A 25,781-nucleotide genomic window follows, 5' to 3' on the forward strand; every position below is an offset into this window, starting at 1 on the left:
ACACATATAGTAAACAAAAGTACAGTCATTTCATGGAAGTCAAGGCTCTTTGCATTAGATGTTCAAACATACTTCACATAAACCACAGCTTGCCAAACATACAGGAAGTCAGAGCATTAAAAATGAATTCTGAGTGATTATGTTATAACAAGGCTGTAAAAGAAAATTAAGAAAATAAACCACCATCACATTTGAACAAGATAATCCATTGAGAATCTTGAGAAGAAACAACCACTGTTTTACTATTACTGTAACAAGTCTTTACATTGGCCCAAATAAACTCTGTTTTTTGTATAAAATCTCCAACCTTTTTTACATCAGAGTCATTTCTATATATAGGAAAACTAGAATACAACTACTTGAGACTCCTCAACAAGCATGAAGGGAGCTCGAAATCCTATCATTAATTGCCTTATCCATATCTAAACAAACTAATTAATTACAAAGGTATTGCGCTGTGAAAACATAGAGTCCCATTCCCATTGAAACTCTAAGTCTATCTCCTCGTGTGCATTGATGCTTTCTTGAACTTTGACACCTGTACCACTTCAGTAATAGCCAAGACATGTTGGAGGAACATTCACTGAATGAGCAGCTTCGGATACTTGATATGTGGATGACTCATCAATTGATAAGGATCTGTGCCCTATTTTCACGGTCTCTGCCTCCCATTAGTCTTCATGCATTAAAAGACTATGCTCCAAGCCATTTAGTTCTTCTAATAACCACGCATAATTCAATATGCCATATGATCTGGACACTTTGTGAACTGAACAGGTGTACCACTCAAAATTTCGGTAACCCTACCAGAACCCTAATAATTCGGCTATAAAGTAACTTTAGGAAGACTTTAACAAAAGACAAAAATTTCACCTTTTCCTTAAATACTCACACCTGTCACCTTTTGAATATTTGAATAGCTTTGTATAATCTCAATGCTGGCCTCGAGTCATCCCCTTTAAGATTTGCTGACCTCAGCATCAATTTCATTTTTTCTCATAAACAGTCATCTACAGCAGTTTCGTAGCGCGCTACGAAACTGCTGTAGGTAATCAAAACAAAGCAGATGAATCTTAAAGCACTGATGACTTAACTTCGTGATTTATTCAGCTATTTTGTACAGGTGTAAGGGCTCCAAAAAGGTTACAAAATGATGGAAATCAAAATTTACCAAAACTTGAAAAGCAACTTTCTCCTTGGATCAATGAGCTAGTTTACCTAGCTTCTTCTTCAAACTGCTAACCTCTTTCTTCAAAGCCTTGTTTTCTGCTCTTAGGCTTGTGTTCAGCTTTCTCATGATCTTTGCTTGCTTAAGGGCTGGTACTGTCCACAAATATGCATCAGACACTGAATTTTTTGTTTTCAATTCTAGTTTGGGATTGAATTATTTAGCTCCAGCTGCTATGAAACTGTTGTTCTGCCTGAAAAATGGGTCTCAGGACAGAGCTCATATCTTCTCACAGAAAACGTATTTGGAAAAACTAAAGGAGGTTTCTGTAAACCAATCTGTTTTTAACAAAAACCTCTTTTGGTTTTTTAAAACACTTCTCCAGCTGCCCAGAATCTGTCTTTGAAAAAGAGGTGTAACACAGAAATTAAAAAACTGCACCTACAGCAGTTTCGTAGCGCAACTTTAGTCACTCGATTCTCCCAGCTCATAATCAATCTGAAGAAAATGAAAGAGGTTTTTCTAGTTCAGTATGTTAGGAATAAAAACCTCTTTCCGTTTTCGAAAATATTCTTTCAGCCGCGCTAAATACCTCCTGGAAGCTAACTGCTTAAAACAGAGAAGTATGCCTGTAACAAACATCACCTACAGCAGTTGTAGCCAGTGTACCAGTATGGAGATCTCTCATTTTGAACCACACCACCTGAAGGTGGTCCTGTAATCAATGGATTACCATCCCCATCACCATTGCTCCTTCTATGCCAGGTTCATGCAATTCAACACAATTCCACAAGCCTGGGCTTTACTCTGGGCTAAATCATCAAGGCTTCCCGTCTCTAGAAATAAACCCAAGTGTGTTGCCCGCAAAAACCATTTTCTTTGACTGGAATCAATAGGCTGGCCCTTCCATAAAGAAAAGCAAGCTGGATCGTTTTCAATATTGAGAAGTTCAAATGACAAATATGATGACTGTATAAAAATCAATCTTTCAACATGAAGTCTTGCTCTTGTGAAGCAGTTATCAACAATTTTGCAAATGTCTTGATCTAGCTTTGCTACATCTACCGGAATTGCATCAGAAGCAACTAGCACTTCAACATCTCCTGCTCTAAATGCATCCAACGCTTTACTTCGTGAATATTGATGTTGTAGGCTTGAATACTCAATCATCCTTAAGACCAGCCCTTCGAAACAGTTCAATAAAGTACATAACCTCTGGGTAGAAACAACAGAAGATGTGAAAACAATGGTCTGTTCCCCTTGCACTTGCAACAGTGCCAAAATAAATGATGTGATATCCACAGTCTGATCCCTTGTTTATCCACTGATTACCATAGAAGGCTTCTTCCAAGGAAAGAGTGCTCCAGATAAACCCAATGAAACACCATCTGCTGGGGTACTAAAAAACCTTACAAACTGACAACTGTTGATGCAAACCCAATGGATTTTGATAAACATGACAGCTGGGAAAGAATAACTATAGATCCGAACAAATCCCCAATTTCGTAGCGCAGCCAGTGTAAAATATGAATTATGCGCTACGAAATCACCTAAAACATGATGCGCTGCGAAACTGCCAAAAGGATTTATGTGCTACAAAACACTTTGTCCTCAAGCTAGTGTGAGCTATTTTGGCAATCAAATTTTCAGTGATAACAGTGGCTCCACTTGGGATAGTGTGCCCTTGTGGTACACTAAGAACATGCAGCTCCAGTGCCTTATCCATTTGTGACAAACAGAAATTTGCTTGACAAGCATAACTGTAGGAGAAAGAAAGCTACATCTACTGAAAAAAAAAAATGCTCAGTTAACCTTGAGCTTATTTGCATTTACCTCTACCTACCTACCCTATCAGCTGCAAGCTCCACTTGTAGCTCAAGCAACATGATATTTCCAATGTAGCCAATCATTTATCTTATCTGACATTTGATTTCTTTGGCTGTGCTTGAAACAAAAATAAATCAGATACTGAAGTAACCGAGGCAGCATGAGGTGTAACTATTCTTCAACATGAAAATATAACTGGAAGTCGCCTGAATAGTTAATCTTTTCCATGTATTCAGCTATAGGGTCAAAAAACACATGGTTAGTTTGCTGATTCTCAAAACTTTCTGTATCTTTAGACAACTTATCTTCAGCCACACCAAATTTATTTGATTTGCTATCCAACTGCCTATCTAAATGATGCTCACAAACAATGTAATTTTCCTCACTACTATGATCATTATTTGAAGTAAGCTGCTGCAAGGAATTACAAAATTGAGCAAGCTTTTCCTCTGCTTGTGGGTCATAGAAAATTTCCTCCAATATTTCTTCTTGCTGTGTGCAATCGATTTCATAATCATGATGATCTGAAGCCGGACCAATCAGATGCATCTCTACATCAATATCGAAGGATGAAACATGGTTTTCACAAGTAAACTCCTGCTGCTCTTCATGCTGCGTTTCCTGAGATGATATACTTTCTCCTTGGTGTTGAAATGCATTGTTATGGAGAGCCTCTAAAATTTCTTCATCCATAAATTCATCATCACCATAACAATCCTCCAAGTACTGAATAAGATTTAAAGAATGCCTACAACAATCTTTGAGCAGCAACAAAGAAGGATAACATTCTTTATACATTTCACAGAACACATCATGAAAATCAGCAAGAGAAGGTAATGAACCATTTTCCAAACTTTTATACCAAGACCATGCTTTTCCTTCTAAAGTGGCCATAAACATCCTCATGAGACAATCCTCAGGAAAGTGAACCTTAAGACTGCGTACATGCATATGGAATTTAACCAAATGGAGAGCAGCATTATCCTTCTTTTCATCTTTGAATATTGGAAGATCATCTAACCAATCAACCTCTGGCATAGGATTTGGAAAACCAGGGATATGAGACCGATCCATTGGAGAATACCTGGCATTCTTTCTTGCAGTAGAATCCATCTTGAAACTTCATCAAGCTACTGATCTTCTAGCAGTGGAGTCACCTTCTAATTTGTTATTTGATGTGTGGAGTCGCCAAGGTAGTTTTGCAGCCTCAAAAACCACTTTGAACTCCTGCTACCTTCAGAAATTCAATCTTCAAATTTCGGGAATAAGTAATCATCAGGCTCCCGGCAGACGCACCAAAATGTTATCATAAAATCAGTACTAAGGGCTGCAACCAAGTAAGATTTTATGTAACTCTTTCAACCAGACTTTAGACTAGGAATTAGCCTTCCTAGTCAGAGAGGGCTCTCTCACAGACTTTTGATAGAAATCAATCACAACAACAGATGGCTAACTCTTCACAAATTTATGAAAACAAAGCTGGTTGGACACATATCAAATTAGTCTTCATTGGGCTATGGAGTCTCACACATATAGGAAACAAAAGTACAGTCATTTCATGGAAGTCAAGGCTCTTTGCATTAGATGTTCAAACATACTTCACATAAACCACAGCTTGCCAAACATACAGGAAGTCAGAGCATTAAAAATGAATTCTGAGTGATTATGTTATAACAAGGCTGTAAAAGAAAATTAAGAAAATAAACCACCATCACATTTGAACAAGATAATCCATTGAGAATCTTGAGAAGAAACAACCACTGTTTTACTATTACTGTAACAAGTCTTTACATTGGCCCAAATAAACTCTGTTTTTTGTATAAAATCTCCAACCTTTTTTACATCAGAGTCATTTCTATATATAGGAAAACCAGAATACAACTACTTGAGACTCCTCAACAAGCATGAAGGGAGCTCGAAATCCTATCATTAATTGCCTTATCCATATCTAAACAAACTAATTAATTACAAAGGTATTGCGCTGTGAAAACATAGAGTCCCATTCCCATTGAAACTCTAAGTCTATCTCCTCGTGTGCATTGATTCTTTCTTGAACTTTGACACCTGTACCACTTCAGTAATAACCAAGACATGTTGCAGGAACATTAAGATTTTATGTAACTCTTTCAACCAGACTTTAGACTAGGAATTAGCCTTCCTAGTCAGAGAGGGCTCTCTCACAGACTTTTGATAGAAATCAATCACAACAACAGATGGCTAACTCTTCACAAATTTATGAAAACAAAGCTAGTTGGACACATATCAAATTAGTCTTCATTGGGCTATGGAGTCTCACACATATAGTAAACAAAAGTACAGTCATTTCATGGAAGTCAAGGCTCTTTGCATTAGATGTTCAAACATACTTCACATAAACCACAGCTTGCCAAACATACAGGAAGTCAGAGCATTAAAAATGAATTCTGAGTGATTATGTTATAACAAGGTTGTAAAATAAAATTAAGAAAATAAACCACCATCACATTTGAACAAGATAATCCATTGAGAATCTTGAGAAGAAACAACCACTGTTTTACTATTACTGTAACAAGTCTTTACATTGGCCCAAATAAACTCTGTTTTTTGTATAAAATCTCTAACCTTTTTTACATCAGAGTCATTTCTATATATAGGAAAACCAGAATACAACTACTTGAGACTCCTCAACAAGCATGAAGGGAGCTCGAAATCCTATCATTAATTGCCTTATCCATATCTAAACAAACTAATTAATTACAAAGGTATTGCGCTGTGAAAACATAGAGTCCCATTCCCATTGAAACTCTAAGTCTATCTCCTCGTGTGCATTGATGCTTTCTTGAACTTTGACACCTGTACCACTTCAGTAATAGCCAAGACATGTTGGAGGAACATTCACTGAATGAGCAGCTTCGGATACTTGATATGTGGATGACTCATCAATTGATAAGGATCTGTGCCCTATTTTCACGGTCTCTGCCTCCCATTAGTCTTCATGCATTAAAAGACTATGCTCCAAGCCATTTAGTTCTTCTAATAACCACGCATAATTCAATATGCCATATGATCTGGACACTTTGTGAACTGAACAGGTGTACCACTCAAAATTTCGGTAACCCTACCAGAACCCTAATAATTCGGCTATAAAGTAACTTTAGGAAGACTTTAACAAAAGACAAAAATTTCACCTTTTCCTTAAATACTCACACCTGTCACCTTTTGAATATCTGAATAGCTTTGTATAATCTCCATGCTGGCCTCGAGTCATCCCCTTTAAGATTTGCTGACCTCAGCATCAATTTCATTTTTTCTCATAAACAGTCATCTACAGCAGTTTCGTAGCGCGCTACGAAACTGCTGTAGGTAATCAAAACAAAGCATATGAATCTTAAAGCACTGATGACTTAACTTCGTGATTTATTCAGCTATTTTGTACAGGTGTAAGGGCTCCAAAAAGGTTACAAAATGATGGAAATCAAAATTTACCAAAACTTGAAAAGCAACTTTCTCCTTGGATCAATGAGCTAGTTTACCTAGCTTCTTCTTCAAACTGCTAACCTCTTTCTTCAAAGCCTTGTTTTCTGCTCTTAGGCTTGTGTTCAGCTTTCTCATGATCTTTGCTTGCTTAAGGGCTGGTACTGTCCACAAATATGCATCAGACACTGAATTTTTTGTTTTCAATTCTAGTTTGAGATTGAATTATTTAGCTCCAGCTGCTATGAAACTGTTGTTCTGCCTGAAAAATGGGTCTCAGGACAGAGCTCATATCTTCTCACAGAAAACGTATTTGGAAAAACTAAAGGAGGTTTCTGTAAATCAATCCGTTTTTAACAAAAACCTCTTTTGGTTTTTTAAAACACTTCTCCAGCTGCCCAGAATCTGTCTTTGAAAAAGAGGTGTAACACAGAAATTAAAAAACTGCACCTACAGCAGTTTCGTAGCGCAACTTTAGTCACTCGATTCTCCCAGCTCATAATCAATCTGAAGAAAATGAAAGAGGTTTTTCTAGTTCAGTATGTTAGGAATAAAAACCTCTTTCCGTTTTCGAAAATATTCTTTCAGCCGCGCTAAATACCTCCTGGAAGCTAACTGCTTAAAACAGAGAAGTATGCCTGTAACAAACATCACCTACAGCAGTTGTAGCCAGTGTACCAGTATGGAGATCTCTCATTTTGAACCACACCACCTGAAGGTGGTCCTATAATCAATGGATTACCATCCCCATCACCATAGCTCCTTCTATGCCAGGTTCATGCAATTCAACACAATTCCACAAGCCTGGGCTTTACTCTGGGCTAAATCATCAAGGCTTCCCGTCTCTAGAAATAAACCCAAGTGTGTTGCCCGCAAAAACCATTTTCTTTGACTGGAATCAATAGGCTGGCCCTTCCATAAAGAAAAGCAAGCTGGATCATTTTCAAGATTGAGAAGTTCAAATGACAAATATGATGACTGTATAAAAATCAATCTTTCAACATGAAGTCTTGCTCTTGTGAAGCAGTTATCAACAATTTTGCAAATGTCTTGATCTAGCTTTGCTACATCTACCGGAATTGCATCAGAAGCAACTAGCACTTCAACATCTCCTGCTCTAAATGCATCCAATGCTTTACTTCGTGAATATTGATGTTGTAGGCTTGAATACTCAATCATCCTTAAGACCAGCCCTTCGAAACAGTTCAATAAAGTACATAACCTCTGGGTAGAAACAACAGAAGATGTGAAAACAATGGTTTGTTCCCCTTGCACTTGCAACAGTGCCAAAATAAATGATGTGATATCCACAGTCTGATCCCTTGTTTATCCACTGATTACCACAGAAGGCTTCTTCCAAGGAAAGAGTGCTCCAGATAAACCCAATGAAACACCATCTGCTGGGGTACTAAAAAACCTTACAAACTGACAACTGTTGATGCAAACCCAATGGATTTTGATAAACATGACAGCTGGGAAAGAATAACTATAGATCCGAACAAATCCCCAATTTCGTAGCGCAGCCAGTGTAAAATATGAATTATGCGCTACGAAATCACCTAAAACATGTTGCGCTGCGAAACTGCCAAAAGGATTTATGTGCTACAAAACACTTTGTCCTCAAGCTAGTGTGAGCTATTTTGGCAATCAAATTTTCAGTGATAACAGAACCCATCCGATCATAGTACAAATCCTAACATGCGAATAGATGTGCTGAGGTCGAGCATGATAGGTGTTATAGACATTTTTGTGCCTTACAGCATGAAGCATGAAATGTCAATAATCTAAGGGATCCAAAGTCCCTAAACATGTTGTTCCTACCCCTAGAGGAACAAGGTCAGCAAACCACAGCACTGAATGTCAGTTCTCCACCTGAAAACACTCAAAAACAAGCTAATTCTGGATCATGTCAACTGCTCCACTAAGCATCTGCGTTGAATGTCAACTGCTCCACTCTGTACCTGCGCTGAATGTCAACTGCAAAGAAGGCTACCTGCGCTGGGCGAGTTTGGCCAAGTGGCACAGTCATTCCTCAAGGTGTCAATGCCCAGGAAGCTTCCAAAATGACACTTGGATCAGGGAATTCGCCTAGTGATGAGTAAGAGGGTCTAGATCTCCAAGTGGAAGCAAGAACCTCCAAGTGGACTCAAGAACTGAAGAATAACTGAAGTGGGAGAGGACACTAGTCAGCTTCATGCCAGCCTCAAGCTGACTCATCCTTTCTCCAAAACTCCTATATATAGAGCTCTCTCATGAGGTCTAAGGAGGTTGGAATCTTGTGAAAGTAAGGAAGTGCTGTTGGTTTGAGTATAGAACTATTGGGTGATTTGCTTGAACGAGGTGAAGAGGAGATTTCTTTCTGCTGGGAGGTGATGCTGGATTGGGCCTTTTATGGTTGTATCACTTCCTGAACTTTACTTCTTCCATTAATAAAGCATTTGAGGTTCTTCTATATGCATGTGTCTCAATGGTGTATTTTTATACTTGTGTATTTGATTTATTCTAATCCTTGAATCAATTATGAATGTATGCTTCTTGTAGTTTCCCTCTCTTGCCATCATTTTGCAGGATCTTGGTGTAGCTGGGCCAGTGAAAGAGCAAGGAGCTGGGATCAAGCAGCAAAGAGAGAAGATTGGATCAAGCATTAACGGAAGACATCGGTTAGTGGATCTCTTTCTCTCCTCTCTTAAATCTCATAAAGAAGTAATCTCGAATAGCTTTGCTTTGATTGTTGCTGAGGTATTATCACCCTTAGAGTGGGATAGGGTCATTCCGTATTGGATACTTTTCCCAACAACAAATTGGCGACTCCACTGGGGATCGTATCTTGTTGGTTGTTTGTGTTTTTTGCTATTCATTTCATAAACACAGGGAGTACCGAATCGAACTTCATTTGAATCTTTCAAATGCAAAGTAGAGGGCAGCTACTCTAGCTTAGTTTCTGGGCATGTTTATGATTTGAAGAGCTGATTCACAAGGACTCTAAATAGCTCTTAGTGATAGCTTTTCATCCTCCTTTTCATCCCTTAGTGTGTACTTGACTGATAGCTTCTGATTTGGCCAAAAACTGTGAATTTTTGAGCAATCTGTGACCCGGAAACTGAGAAAAACGAAAGTTTGAATCTTCAGTGCAGGCACTGTGAAGGCAGTCTGCATTTCAGCGCAGTTCCCGAAGGGGCTACCTGCGCTGAAGGTCAAACTGCCAGTGTACTACCTGCGCTGGACCAGTTTTTCCTAGTGCTACTGGGGTTCCCTCCTGTTTATTGCCCTGTTTTCACCCTTGTTTTTGTAGCCTGTTACCAGTCAATGTACCTATCTGAAACCAACTTTCCTTGCCACTATTCCACCTCGGTTGTATAAAGAAACTGTATTTGTTCTTTGTGTATTTCTTATATCATTTACAGTTTCCCATAACGAAAGTGAACTAGTCTTGCTGTGGCCTCCTAGATCTAGACCTGTGAAAAGTGTCGTTTTGATCTTAAGAGTTAGTTTCTTTGCTGTTCATAGCTGATTGAGCTTTTGCTTTCGTCATATGGTTTGAATTTATATATTTCTAGTGTCGAAACAAGTAAATCTTAAGGTGTCTTTTGATTTTGGACAAGCTTGTTTGTTTTCACTTGAAATTGAATTCAAAGTTATACAACAGCTTTCTTCTTGTATTGCACCAACATTAAGAAAGAGAAAAGAAATACTTGCAATGTGCATGTGCATTATGACAGTTTGCATGTTGATTTAGGAAAAAGTGCATTAGTGTGTGCGTTATGATCTGTGTGAAAAGATGATGTCTTTCTTTTCCCTCAGTAGTTAAGATTTTCAAAGTTGAAAGATTGAAAAGCTTGCTTATCATCTTAGACTGCATTTAGGAGTGTTACTATACATCTCGTGGTGACCCATAAAGGCAAACTGCTAAACAAGATCAACCTTAAAATAAATTGAATTTACATAACAACGCATTGAAACATAACGCAAACACATAGAGGTCTAAGCTAGAGACGTGTTCCGGCGTCGTTAAACGTGATATCTTAGCGTTGAGTGGTTGGGTGATTCCTCCACGGTGAAGCGATAAGTATCAATACGGACTTGTGCTCCCACGTACCGTCGCGTATATATTGGGAGACCCCTATAGGAACAAAGCCTTTATCCATAGGAAACCGTGTCGGCTGCCCTACTGATCGCAATGCAGTGAACACAGCATTCACGAAGATCGACCACTCGTACCGTAAAACGTATTCTGTGGTTTTGCGAAAAGTTTGGCACACCCTCTGCCTAGAACTCCAGAGCAGTTTCTTTTGGCCTTTTTCAAACTCTATAACTGAAAAAGTCCATCCGAGCATTTGTCACTTCGGGCTCGTTAAAACATCGAAGGAGACTAGAGTCATCTTTAGCTTTTTCTCGACTCTTAAAAAGTGAAAAAGCAAGTTGTGTCTAAAGCGTCGTTATAAAATTTATTTTAAACGGAACATAATCACCTCCTATTCCTGCGTTGATCTATAGGTTGAGAACATGGAACGCCCCAACCAAGGAATTCCACATGATGGAAATCCTAATCCTCTCTCCTCTTGGGGAGAAGTTGGTGCGCCCCACATGGCCACATTGTCGCTTCCAGGACTGACAATTGGCCTGCCAATTTGGCTATTCTCTACCAATGTAGTTCAGAACACCATGGTTCCTGAACAGTCGAGTCAACAGTTAGATCAGTCTAGAGCTTCCCACCAGCCTTCTACTTCCTATAACTCTTCCTCCAATCCTTCATCTTCGCAAGGTAGAGCCGGTAAAAGCCAAGCTCCCATGGAGAAGAAGGAGAAGAAGAAGAAGGAGCCTAAGGCGACTGGGGGCAAGCAAAAGACATCTGACAAAAATCCACACACAGCACAGACCGGGCCTAAATCGCCATGTGTCATATGTAAAGGAGACCACTTCCATAGAGATTGTCCCTGTATTCCCCGGATACTAAGGGACTGGTCCCCTCGTTTGCAAAATTCGGGAGCATCAACCTCTGATAGCCATGTTGAATGCTTACCGTCAACCAGCGAAAATAAAGGTTCAAGACAAAGAGGGGGAGCAAGATTCCCCTGCAGACTATGTGAAGGCGATCATGCCATCCACCGTTGTCCCTTCTTAGACGAAGCGAAGAGAGTTTTGGAAGATCACCTGGTTTCACCGTTGAGACTTCCTCCTGGATACAAAAAACTCGTGCCAAGTCCTTCGTTGGTTGAAAATACAGCTGGCCCGCTCAAGTGGTCAGCTGAAGCGTCAGTCATTGAAAACGAACCTACTGAATCCAGACCAGACGAAAGTCTAAAGGTCAATACGGCAGTTGACCCGGTTCTTCCTTCAGAGGTTTCATCCTCAAATGACACCGTCACTGAAGATTCATCTTCAAATGACACCCTCACTGAAGAGAATAAGGATGACACCATCCAGATTCTTTTCATCAACACAGATTCTGATGAGCATCAGGGCAATGCGCCCATTCCTTTATCGCAGGAAGGAACATCGTCAGGGTCATATCCGGCCGTGTATTCGGTCCCACCGCCAAGCAACCTGGTTGTGTCCTTTGATTGGAACCAACTAGGCAGACCCCGGTTGCCAGCCAGTATACCATTCAGAATCATAGTCCAAATTTATAGAATGGTGATGGCTGGCACTATCATTGATGAAGGGGCATCTGTGAGTATCCTTTCCTCTGTTGCTTGGAAAGCACTGGGTTCCCCGGCGCTTTTGCCTCAGATAAGAAATCTCTCGGGTTTTGATAAAGGAACCAGTCGACCATTAGGGATCCTCCCCAATGTGCCTGTTACATTGAAAGGGAAGACCGTTCAAATGAACGTGATGGTCGTTCAAGGACCCTTGGATTATAACCTACTCCTTGGACGAGACTATATATATTGCATGGGAGCTATAGTCTCCTCACTCTTTAGAGTAATGTGTTTTCCACACGAAGGAAGAATGGTCAAGCTCGTAGACCAACTTTCATTTCCGGGATCACGCATCGCAAATAGTCATATACCAACCCTCAATGGTCTATTCACTCAAGAAATGTCTCCACCCCCAGTCCTCCTTCCCGATGAGCGCGAGTGATTCGGAAAGATGGGACTGGAACCCAGGGGGCATGCATCCTGGTCTGCTTCGGGCAGAGGAAACCCTAGGTATAAGGTAGAATTTCTGCGAAAGAATATGACTAGTCCGTACCCCGTCCGTGGATGGAAGAGGGGTTGTTCTAGAATAGGATTCTTTTGTCAAGGTTACTTGTTTAACAAAGGTCATTCACCATTGTCTACTTTGGTAGACAGTGCCGAGGAAATGTTTTCGTTTGATGGTGTTAACAAAACAATCTTTGGGTAACCAGAAAGAGGCAAGCCTCCCTCAATAACACCAATGTTTTGTCTTTCAGTAGTGTTCTTCTCTTGTCGCAAGTAGCTGCTCTCTTGTCGCAAGTAGTTGTTCTCTTGCGATCTTGCAAAAAGATCTGTTAAAAGTTGGGCTGACGGGAAGACAAGTACCGCATAAGACCCGTTAAAAATAACAAGAAGACAAGTATCGTTAACATTAGACTAGCAAGACGACAAGTAGCTGTGAACACCCAAAGAAAAATAGAGGTGGGGGAGAGGAGGGGCAGCCTTGAAATTGTATTTTATACCTGGGGGCATGCAAACCTTTTGGAGTGCAAGCTAGGAGCGGTTATTTATCTGTTTTTGGTATTAGCTGTTTCCGAACTTGCATAAAGAAAGGATGAGAGGGAGCAAAGCTTAGTGAAGATGAAGCTCTATAAAAAATAGAGATCTCACAGGAGACATTCTTATCTTATGACTGGTATTATCAAGCAGTTTTACCGCGGAATTTATGCTCGTTAAAAAATAGAAAAGCGAGATCCGAGCAGTTTTAATACATAGTTCATGCTCGTTAAAAAATAAACGTAAGATTGAGCAAGAGTTTCCTCCAGAGTTTAAGCTCATTAAAAAATGAACCTATTCCGGTAAATAACCATTGTGATCGTAAATTTATTAGCCATAAAAAGCCTTGGTCGTGTTTGCACCTGCCACCTCCATTCCATTTGGCCGATCGTTCACCCCCATATGATTGTTTACCCATTTTGAGGAACAGCTGCGAAGAGTGATTTCACCTAGCCATCCTTGTGACACTGCCGTGATTGGAGAATTCCAACCTGTACCTGGAATCTGCTGCTATCCCTGTTCATCACTCGTTCCTCAAAAGACGAGTCTTCTTTGAGCTCTTTTCATCTGACTCGTAAAATATGAAAAGTTTGCCGAGTTTTGGCCTTCCAGCTCGTTAAAAGGACCGGAAGAGCTATCCCTCCTCTAGATTTTAATCTTTTTGGACCTGAGGGATTATTGCACAAAAAGGTCGAGCGCTTGTTTTATTCGGCTCGTTAAAATTATCGAAAACTCATCCCTTCTGTATTGTTTTATACTTTTTCGGACTTAAGGGATTAGATGACGAAAAAGGAATTTTGGAGTTAACTTTTTGTACCTTTTCAGACTCTCTAAAAATGAAAAGGACCAAGTTTTCCTTGTCGTTAGACTCGTTAAAATGATTAAATAGCGACAAACTTGTCTTTAGAGGAGAACGAGTTTCCCTATCGCTAGGCTCGTTAAAACATAGCGATGGGCTTGCCCGAAGGGCAGGTTATAGAACAAGCATATGTTATCCTCCTCAAGCTTGACAAAAATAAAGAGGTACTGGTCAAAAATGACTGGGGAAAAATTGGGAGAACCTCAAAGCTTTAATGGTAGCAAGTCGCTCTTGAACATGACACTTTTCCTCCGTATCACATCGGGTTGGGTTGTTTCATTCACCGGTCTCATCACCATGGTCTTCGCCAAACCATCCACATTTGGGGTAATGCTACCGATCCATCGCATCAGTGTCGTTATATGTTCAAGAGATGTTGTTCAGAAAGAGTCAACCGTGTCCCATCCACTGCCATACATTATCCTTCATCCACCCATGATCGCCACCCTGAATCACATTTCACAGATTGTTTTCACCTCCACTAAAATCTTTAGCTCCGTTCCGTGTCACTGATGTGGGATTCATTAAGGCCCTCCTTTGACGGATCGCTTCTTGTCGACTTCAGCTCATTATCCAAGAAGTTGATCTAGGAACACCCCCCTCAATACTTTGAAGCTTGCATGCCTCAATGGCAAGTTTCTCACTTCCGGCGACAGGTATACATCAATGACCTTCGACCAGAAGATTTTGCGTGGTGTTCGACGCCAAGTCCTATATTCACACCACATGAATTGTACTGCAGTACCTTGAGGGTCATTATCATTATCGGTGATTCCTCTCGCGCTTGTTAACGGTTTACATCATTGACCGGTAATCAAGCGATGTCTTTCCATGTTCGACTTCAGTGCAATTCTCGCATGGATCGACTTGTACTTAGAGTGAAGATCGAACGAGTTTGAAGACCCCGGATCTAGTTTCATCCATCCGGGCTGCGATATATATTCAGGAAACATAAAGACATTTGACATGTACATCATTGCAGCAGATGATCATCCTACTCAAAGGATGATAATTTCAGCAGAGAATTATCAGTCTACCATCAGACGGTCGTCTGTTCTATGTACCAAAATGAATTTATAAAGCTGAGCATGGGAATGCCCGCCTTAGCTAGATCATGAAAGCAGAACGAAAAAATAATGTATTATATTGTATTTTATTACAGGTCGCCTCTCAGCGATTGAATGAACTTCGGATCCTCCTGATAAAGCATTTCACCCGATAAACGACCTCATACTTTAGGGGGCAACTGTTATAGACATTTTTGTGCCTTACAGCATGAAGCATGAAATGTCAATAATCTAAGGGATCCAAAGTCCCTAAACATGTTGTTCCTACCCCTAGAGGAACAAGGTCAGCAAACCACAGCACTGAATGTCAGTTCTCCACCTGAAAACACTCAAAAACAAGCTAATTCTAGATCATGTCAACTACTCCACTGAGCATCTGCGCTGAATGTCAACTGCTCCACTCTGTACCTGCGCTGAATGTCAACTGCAAAGAAGGCTACCTGCGCTGGGCGAGTTTGGCCAAGTGGCACAGTCATTCCTCAAGGTGTCAATGCCCAGGAAGCTTCCAAAATGACACTTGGATCAGGGAATTCGCCTAGTGATGAGTAAGAGGGTCTAGATCTCCAAGTGGAAGCAAGAACCTCCAAGTGGACTCAAGAACTGAAGAATAACTGAAGTGGGAGAGGACACTAGTCAGCTTCATGCCAGCCTCAAGCTGACTCATCCTTTCTCCAAAACTCCTATATATAGAGCTCTCTCATGAGGTCTAAGGAGGCTGGAATCTTGTGAAAGTAAGGAAGTGCTGTTGGTTTGAGTATAGAACTATTGGGTGATTTGCTTGAAGGAGGTGAAGAGGAGATTTCTTTCTGCTGGGAGGTGATGCTGGATTGGGCCTTTTATGGTTGTATCACTTCCTGAACTTTACTTCTTCCATTAATAAAGCATTTGAGGTTCTTCTATATGCATGTGTCTCAATGGTGTATTGTTATACTTGTGTATTTGATTTATTCTAATCCTTGAATCAATTATGAATGTATGCTTCTTGTAGTTTCCCTCTCTTGCCATCATTTTGCAGGATCTTGGTGTAGCTGGGCCAGTGAAAGAGCAAGGAGCTGAGAGCAAGCAGCAAAGAGAGAAGATTGGATCAAGCATTAGCGGAAGACATCGGTTAGTGGATCTCTTTCTCTCCTCTCTTACATCTCATAAAGAAGTAATCTCGAATAGCTTTGCTTTGATTGTTGCTGAGGTACTATCACCCTTAGAGTGGGATAGGGTCATTCCGTATTGGATACTTTTCCCAACAACAATAGGACATCGCTTGATTAGCGGTCAATGATGAAAACCGTTAACAAGTGCGAGAGAAACCACCAATAATGCTGATGGCTCTCAAGGTACTGTCCAGCACAATCCACAAAGTGTGAAAAAGGAGCTGAAGTCGAACACTCGTGGAATCACCCAATCGAAAACCAATGATGAAAGTCGACCGTCAGGTGCGAAGAACTTGCCATTGAGGCATGCAAGCTATAAGGTACCAAAGGGGATCTGTAGATCAATCTCCTGGATAATGAGCCGAAGTCGACAGGAGATGACCCGTCGTAGGAGGGCCATAATGTTTCCCCCATCAATGACATGAGATAAGGAATAAGTGGTAGATGGAAAAACAGAGTATCGGAGGAGAAGGCGAGGGTGTAGACTTCAGAAGGATTATACTCTTGAACATATCGGCGACACGACTCCGGAGGGGGGTGTGGCAGCATTCAGGCATCAATGGATTAGAGGCTCAAAGGAGATGGTATGATGATTGGAATGAGGCTAGAATGATAACCCAAACCTGTGGAAGGCAAAATGACGATGTATGGATGTCCCAACCCGACAAGAAGCAAAAGTGTCGATGTTCAAGGGTGACTAGATGCCATAGACAATCAATGATAAACCTGTTGTTGAGTCCAACCTAGTAATAGTTTAACGAGCCCTAGGAAGGAGAAGCTCGAGTATCGTCATGGTGATGAGTCCAATGTCGTCAGGTTTTAACGAGACCGACATAGGTAAAACTCGGAGTCTTTTTCATGTTTAGAGAGTTTGAAAAAGACACGGAAAAGAAAACTCCAAGGGGGTCCTTTATCGTAGATTTGTGTCTCTCGAGCCCGGAAAAGTATAAAACGATACTCAAAAGAACCACCCGACCATTACGATCGAGGAGTGCTTTTCGTAAGTAGTAACTTTGACTCGAAAAAGTAAAAAAGTGGTGAGAAGCACGTCATTTCGTAACCAATAACGAGCCTGAAATGACAAAAGCCCGGCGATCTTTTTTATGTTTAAACGGTCGGAAAAAGAGCTTAAAAGCGACTGCCTCTTATTACCTTTAACGAGTCAAGAGGAAAAACTCGGCAATCTTTTCGTCTTTAAATGGTTGGAAAAGAGCTGAAAGCAGACCTCCATTTTTATTCTCTTTAACGAGTCAAAAAGGGAAAAATACTCGGCAATCTTTTCATCTTTAAATGGTCGGAAAAGAGCTGAAAGTAGACCTCCATTTTTATTTTCTTTAACGAGTTAAAAAGGGAGAAATACTCGGCAACCTTTTCATCTTTTACGAGTTAGAAAAGAGCTTAAAGGAGACTTGTCCTGGAGGAACGAGTGGTATAAAGGGTAGCAACTAGTTCCGGCAATGGTGGAACTACTCAAAACATGTAATGCTCAAGAGGTTGGCTAATCAAACCACTCATCGCTGCGGTTCCTCGGGAAAGGATAAACAACCAAGTGAAAGCATATGATCAGCCAAAGAGATGGTGGCGATGGAATGAAACAACCAAGGCTCATCTAGCAAAATTTAGCAGATAAAAATGGCAATCACGAGGTGTAAATCGGCTATGGGTTCATTTTTTCACAAGCTTGAACCATGGAGAACTCTGCTTGGATTCGGTTTCATGTTTACACAATCTTGAAACGAAAAACTATGCTTGTTATAAGTTTGCATGCCCCCAGCATAATGACGCAAATCGAGGTACATGCCCCCCAAGCTTCATTGCATTCAACGAGGTGGATGGAATGAAGGTTCACTTTCAAGATCTTGGAAAGACTCGACTTTGGATTTTACGAGATCTTAATCAAAGACTCGATTTGGAAAGGGAGTTGTTTCATTTTTTAAATGAGGTTGACACAGTAAAAGAACTATCCTCATACTTCTTGTTTCATTCTTTAACGAGGTTGACATAAGATCAAGAAACTATCCTCGGGCACCTTATTTCATTTTTGAACGAGGTTGACATAAGATCAAGAAACTATCCTCGAGCACCTTGTTTCGTTTTTTAATGAGGTCAACACAAGATCAGAACTATCCTCGGAACCATGTTCATGGGGCATCAAGGAATGTGGCTCCCAAGAGGTCTTCACGGGATGGAAGTAATGCACTCTGGGAGGAAACCATGTCAGGATGCACCAATGGCAGGTCGGGTTTCAATGCCCCCAGTACATCTTGTACTAGATCAGTTGCATGATCATCAGGAGAGGCGGAAATGGAACGGGTAGCCACATAATTGACCTTTGGAAAGGCAGGTACTGCTTGCGAGCAAGAACCAATAGGGGGTGATGGCTGTGCAGGAGGCACCGGGGGACGCACGAACGATAATTGATCGATGGTCACTATTCTTCCATCGTGTGGAAAACAAGCCACGCGGAAAAGTGAAGAGACGAGGGCCCCCATAGCATAAACATAGTCATGGCCAAGGAGAATACTAAAATTCACACCTTGGACAACCATGACGTCTATATAGACGGTTTTGCCCCCCAAAGTAACAGGCAACTTCGGGAGGATTCCCACGAGTTGACAAGGTTCTCCATCGAATGCCAGCTGATTCTGTGTGACCGGCACAAGCTGTGGGGAACCCAAAGCTTGCCAAGTAGTGGAAGGCATAAGACTGACAGATGAACCCTCATCTAGAACAGTGCCAGGTACAGCCTTATCATAGGCATATACTGTGATCTTAAAAGGCACATAGGATGGAAGACGGAAAGCAGTCAAATGACTCCAGTCGAAGGTGACAGCCAAACTACTTGGTGGGGGAATCGTATGATTGCCCCCTGCCCCCCAAGAACCGAAGAAGGACTCTCGGCATCGACTGGGATAGGAGAGTCATTTCTGGATGTTGGAGAATCTGATGAGACGAGGAGAACATGAGCATGGTGCTCTTCCGAAACAGAGTGATCAACAGGTGGTGAACCTAAGTCGACACTCTTTCCGACCAATGGGTGGTCTAGAACAGGCTGAGCACAGCCAGGCTCGGAAGAAGGAGGACGGGACAAGAGAAGAATCTGAGTCAATCTCTTTGTCGATGGAGGGAGGGTCTGGAGAGAGCCGCTGATAACCAACGGGGAGCTGGGGTGAAGAAGCTGTAAGACCTTCCAAAATGGCGGAAGCTTTATCCATGAGCGGACAAAGGTGAAGGGGATGGTTGCCTTCACATAGCCTACAGGGGAATCGAATCTTCCCATCCTTCTTACTATTGCCAGTTGCTAGGATAGCATCGCCTTGAGCTTCAAGGGACGAGCTGGATCGTGAGACCATACTTCGAGGATCCTAGGAATGCCAGGACAATCACGAAGAAGATGGTCACCCTTACATAATTTACAAGGAAACTTAACCTTCCACGAAGGAGCAGAAGGTGGTTCGACCTGGGATGGACTTGGAGTGGTAACTGCACAGGTGGCCTTTGATTTATCAGACTTCTTCTTCTTCTTCGTCTTCTTCTTCTTCTTCTTAGGCTCCTGGTTACTAGATATGGAGCCTTCAACAGGCGAAGGAGGAGAGGAGGAGGAAGAAACAGGAGAAGAAGGCTTAGGTTCCACCTTGGAATCAACATGTCTTGGTTCGGACGAAGGAGACAGTGGAACAGGAGTGATAACACTCGGGACCACCGAAGTTGAAAACAACTATACGGGCAAACCGATGGTTAACTCAGGAAAAGACAAGGTCGCCATATACGAAGCATCGGCATTTCCAAATGAAGGAAACGGACCAGGATTTCCAACTGGGGGAAAACCTTGGCCTGTAGACTCAGGGAACGTTGCCATCGAGAATGAGAAAGAACCCTACTCAAACTAACGCAAAACAAGATCTAACCGGGTAAATGTGAATTGTGGCCAAATAAATTTTAAGACACAGGAACAAAACTTGACCTTTTCATTTTTAAAGAGTCGAGAAAAGGACAAAAGATGACTCTAGTTGCCTTCGAATATTTAATGAGCCTGAAGTGACAAGTGCTCAAATGGACCTTTTCTTTTAGGGAGTCCGAAAAGGAACGAAAGTGACTATTCTAGAGAACTAGGCAAAAAGGTTTACCAAATAAATCCGTAAAACTGCATATACACCTTGGCAATCATATGAAAACCAAGGACTTTCCGTACGGAAGTCAATCTTCCCGAATGTTGTGTTCGGTGCGTTACGGCTTGTAAGGCGGCAGACACGGCTTCATATGGATAAAGGATGATATCCTAGTGGGGTCTTCCCATATACTCGACGGTACGTGGGAGCACAAATCCGTACTAGACCACTATTGAGTCACAGAAGGAGGAATCACCCAACCTTGAGTGGAAACAAAAGTGACTAGGTTTAACGACGCTGGAGCACATCTCTAGCCTAGACCTCTATATGTGTGCGTTATGTTCCAATGCGTTGTTAGATTTATTCAGTTCGTTTTAAAGTTGATCTTGGATTATGTTTCAGTTTTTAGGCCTTACCATATGTATATATCAAAGCCTAGGATGCAGCTAAAATGAATGAAGTATCCTTTTTTCTTCGATGAACACCTACCTATGGGAGGGTAGAGAAATCATTCCCAAACCAAGAGAACCAAGGCAACAAATAGTAACTCAATGCAAGCAGACATCAATTCTTAAAATGCACGGATAGTACTAATGAGAGATCTAATCATTCGCTTTTCAATATGCAACTTGAAATGCAAATTTACTTTCATTTTCGTATGCTAAATGAAATGCAATCTTTCGATTTTGATGTCTTTAATCTAAAGAAACCAATCAGCAACAAACAAATGTGGAAAAATGGTTGATCCAAACAATTGCAATCTATGTCCGGGTAGTGAAGAGAAATTGAAACAATGCCAAGATTGGTCCAATAATGATCACTAAACAATCAACCAAAAGTAAGCAAAGGGGAAGGTTCAATCAAACCAATAGCAAGCAGCAAATGAAACCTTGCAAACAAGCAACCAAGCAAAACTGATCCAAAGGACTTGAAACAATAAAACTAGGTCACGAAGCAAAAAGGAAAGATTCGCTCAACAAAGCTCACAAGAGAGTGCCTCAACCTTTAAACAGTGAAAAACAAGTCATCAACCAAGTGAGAACAACAGGGACTTAGCAAGACAGATGGATTCAGGAGGCAAAATTGAAAAAATTCAATTCTACAGAAATCAGCGTGGGCAATACACAGCAACAAAGCACTGATAAAGAACGACACGTAGCAGCAAAGCAATGTCAGCGCGGAAGTACACGCCTTTTCCGCGGTGGTCCGATTTACAGAACCGTCATGACTGTTAGGTGTAATAACGCAATGGATAGGGAATTACAAAAAGGGTGACGCGATGACAGCGCGGCTATTAAATTAAAAAGCGTGATGATGTTCAAAAACAGCCACAGTCGAGCCAAAGAACTCCCAAACCAAAACAGTCAATCTTTAAACAAATAAAGCATTTCCCAGACCACGCTAGAAAACTCAGAAAGCAGATAACCAGTCCCCAAAAACTTGAAAAGAGACCAAAACAAAAACTCAAGGCAAGAGTGAACAAGAAAAGAACAAAGGCCAGCTCCCCAGTGGAGTCGCCAATTTGTGAAGCAGAAAAGTGTTCCCTCTGTGGACAGAGGCAACCCCTCTAGCCCTAGAGTGGGTCTAGTCACAAACAAGGACAAATCAACAACAATTTTCCTTAAATATTTCAAGTTGGAGGCCTACCTCAACTGGTGGTCGATGGAGTTCTGTTGCGCTGCTCCAGCTTCTGCTTCCTTCTCCTAATGAGTGATCAACCTGAAACAATGCAAAGGAAATACAAAAAAACACGTAACCAGAACAACAATGATCTATTTACTCACAAAGTCAAGAAGTCATGAGCTATCAAGTACATTACATACAAGACATAAGAAAACATCATTGATTGCCTTAATTATGAAATAAGAGTAAGCTTACAACCAAAGTCTTGACATCACAAGCCTTCTCAGAGGGATCCAGCCAGCATGTTCCTCAAGCATTCACTCTTGAAGATGGATCTCCCAACATACAAGTCTCTCTCACTCACAAGTTTTACACAAGATCAAAGGCACTTCGCAACCTTCCTCAAGCTCTTAAACAATCCCACACTTGTCACACTCACACCAGCTATCTAACAAGCTCACAAGTACTAACAGCACTATCAGCAACCACTCCAAAGACTAAGAACTCCAAACTATCCAAAAACTCCCAGCACATAGCAATGGTGAGAGTTTAAATAGGAGGAGTCTCCATGAAAGGTGGGAGGATGAGCTTATCTCCAAGGAAGGTAGCACAAATGACGGAATAGCCATGCCAGAGAAAGGAGGGCGACATAAACAAGGCCAACAACCAGGTCTGGAGTCATCTGGAAGGCTGACTGTTGGAACAAACTCGCCCAAACTGGATCATCGTGGCACATAACTATTCTGTCGCGCTGACATCACTGTTGCATAACGGAGCTAGTCATGTCATCGCAGGAAAATACAAACAACGGATGCGCTGGCACATGAAATTCGACCATCGCGAGAATCACGTGTACTTCCGTGATGGCAGCGCTTCTGGACTGTTTTGGAGCGCCCTTCAGCACGTTTATTTAGCCAACAGACGCGATGAGGCAGAAACTTTGGCAAAGTGGGTCATTTGGCAACATCAGAGAGCATGAGTATGAATGATTTTGGACTCATGACACAGTAGGAGGACTGGGAGGAAGGGAGTGACAAATTACTGTGTAACAGATACCATGTTGAGAAATCTAGAGGCTTAGTATTAATATGATTTCTCTTTCATTGATAATTGTTTGTAAATGTTATTAACGTTTTTTTAGTGTATATTGTGTTTCTTCATCAAACAATTACCAAATCCATACATCATGAAGATCACAAAATAATAATGAACACAAGATATACGCTCCAAGCCAGGGAAAAACCCCTCCAAGAGCAAAACCCAGAAAAAATCTCTTCTTGTAGATATAGATCAAAGTAAGATATCCAAGACACAAGACTCCAACCTTCTATATGCCAATTCAAACCCTCCTTCTGCACAATAAATCCATAAATAGCAAGAGACCAACAACAAATCTTAAACAAGATATATGATAAGGAAAAACTTCCACAAACCCTTCTTCAATTTTAGACTTCGACCCTACTACATCTACGAAATTTTAGAAACAATCCAAAAAAAATGTGTGTTCCCAAATGACCTCAACTCACCCTCTATTTTTAATGTCTAGAGGGGTTTGAATAGACATGACCTTTGGGGTAGGGCCAACTTGACAAGCAGGACCTACTTCGCATCTAGAGGTAATTTTGTCCCAAAATACATATTTAAAAATTATTTTTCCTTTTTTCTTTACAATAGGTCCAAATGGGAGTGGCACTTGACAGATGAATGGGCTGAACATTGGCAAAGATACATTCACTGAAACACACATCAAACTACATGAGCAGGAAGATGAACTCATTTGGGCACCTGCTAAATCTGGAATATATGCACCAAAGCTCGGCTACTTAAAGATCATTGAGGCCAAGAAGCCTGATATACACAAAAACTGGTGGTCGGATATCTGGCAGCTTCAAGCTCAGCCTAGGGCCAGACTTCTAATGTGGAACATTTTGGCGAATAAAATACCAACCGGGGACAACCTCAAAAACCGGGCTTTTGCTGGACCTACCTGGTGTGTACTCTGCAGAAAGGAGGAGGAATCTACGCCCCACCTATTCCTCACCTGCGAAGTCACTTTAGACATTTGGCAGCAGGTCAAACAGTCCCTCAATATCACCACCGCCTGGCACGCAGATGATATTCCCACAGCCTGGGCGCATTGGTGGACTGCTGTGACTTCGGAAAAGGCAAGAAATCTACCGTTAGTGGTGTCCTGGTACATTTGGAACAAGCGCAACGACATCATTTTTGAGGAGGGCAGGGTTAACTGGCAGCTTCTTCCGCCTTCCATTTGCGCAGCTTACACAGAAATTCCATATGAAAACAAATCTAATCCTCCCAGGCATATCACGCCCGAAATTATTAACAGGGATATGCCTTGGGCCTATTTCGATGGGGCCGCATCGGCTCATGGTTGTGGAGGGGGTATTCTATTTCATATAACAGAAACACATTATTTCCACCTGAGATTGGGACTCGGTCCGGGTACCAATAATCATGCTGAGCTTATTACACTGAGACATCTACTATATTTTGCACTATCTAAAAATTGTCGACAAGTTCAAATCTTTGGGGACTCAAAGATAGTGATTGATTGAAAAAATAATAAAACTATCTGTCATTCATATTCTTTGAAACACATCTTGGAAGAAATTGTTTTTTTCAAAACACATTTTGACCGGATCATTGTTTCTCATATCTACAGGGAAAGAAATTCAACTGCTGACCGGCTCTCGAAAGAAGCGGCGGATCGGCCTCTAGGCGATTGGATGATTGAAGAATACAGTCCAGAGGGGATGCACAGGTTCTACCACCGTCCCTATATTGATGGTCTACAACAAGGGGACATCCTCCCCAACTGAAAATTTTGATCCACATGTCAATTTTTGTATATATCTGCATGGCTCTGATCGGCTTTACTTTGTTTAGTTCTTGGCTCGAGGTTTATACACCTCAAAACTCTACATATCTTTGAACATCTATGTGATACTGTTATTTATTTTTGTATTGGATACAGCCCCATCATATCCATAGTGACACCTACAGGACAATTGTTATATATTTTTGTATTGGATACACCCATCGTATCCATAGTGACACCTACAGGACAGCTATATGTAAATATTTTTGAACAGTGGCTACGCCACACTACTGCATATGCCTTGGCATCCACCGCATGTAATCTCTATTATCTACTTTTTAATAGAAATTACGAACTCTATTTTCCCCGGAAAAAGGTCCAAATGGGGCTTTGGCTCTCAGACTCATCAAATCCTAGAAGCATGAATAACATGCTTGACTAATGAAATAATAATTTTTTAGCATGAATCCCATGCTTGAAAAAAAAAAAAAAACTTCTTTTTTCTTTTTACATAAAATATATAATGACATAAGTACAAATAGAATTATGAAGACTGAACCTAGTTACATTTTCTAACACTATCAGCGTCTTTTGAGACCCATTCCCTTCATTAGCCTAAGCAAAGTAGCCTTCAAGAGTTGTGTTGAACTTTTGCTGAGTTTTACCTACGTTGGTGGTAAGGGTTCTTACTTTCTTCCTAGGCTGATGTCCCAAATTTCTCTACGCTTTTCCTCTAGTGCCATAACTTCCTTTCGCATTCAAATTGGTCTTAATCTCTAGATTTCACCTAGATTTCTCGTAATAGTTCTTAAACTTTCTTATTGTGTCCTCCAAGATATGTGGCTTATCAAATTTGATCCTATCTTTGAAGAACTGTGGCAGCCCACTGAATCCTGATAAATCTTTGGAGTTTTACCCTTTCCTCCTTGAGGTAGGGCACATACCAAAGAAACTCCAATAATTTAGTAACATACTCATCATCATACATCTATCCCATTTCGAGCTCATATAACT

The sequence above is a fragment of the Pinus tabuliformis genome, chromosome 5_2 (genome assembly GCF_031772625.1).
Source record: "Pinus tabuliformis cultivar Carrire ecotype Pingquan chromosome 5_2, CPIR1, whole genome shotgun sequence".
Taxonomy (NCBI): domain Eukaryota; kingdom Viridiplantae; phylum Streptophyta; class Pinopsida; order Pinales; family Pinaceae; genus Pinus; species Pinus tabuliformis.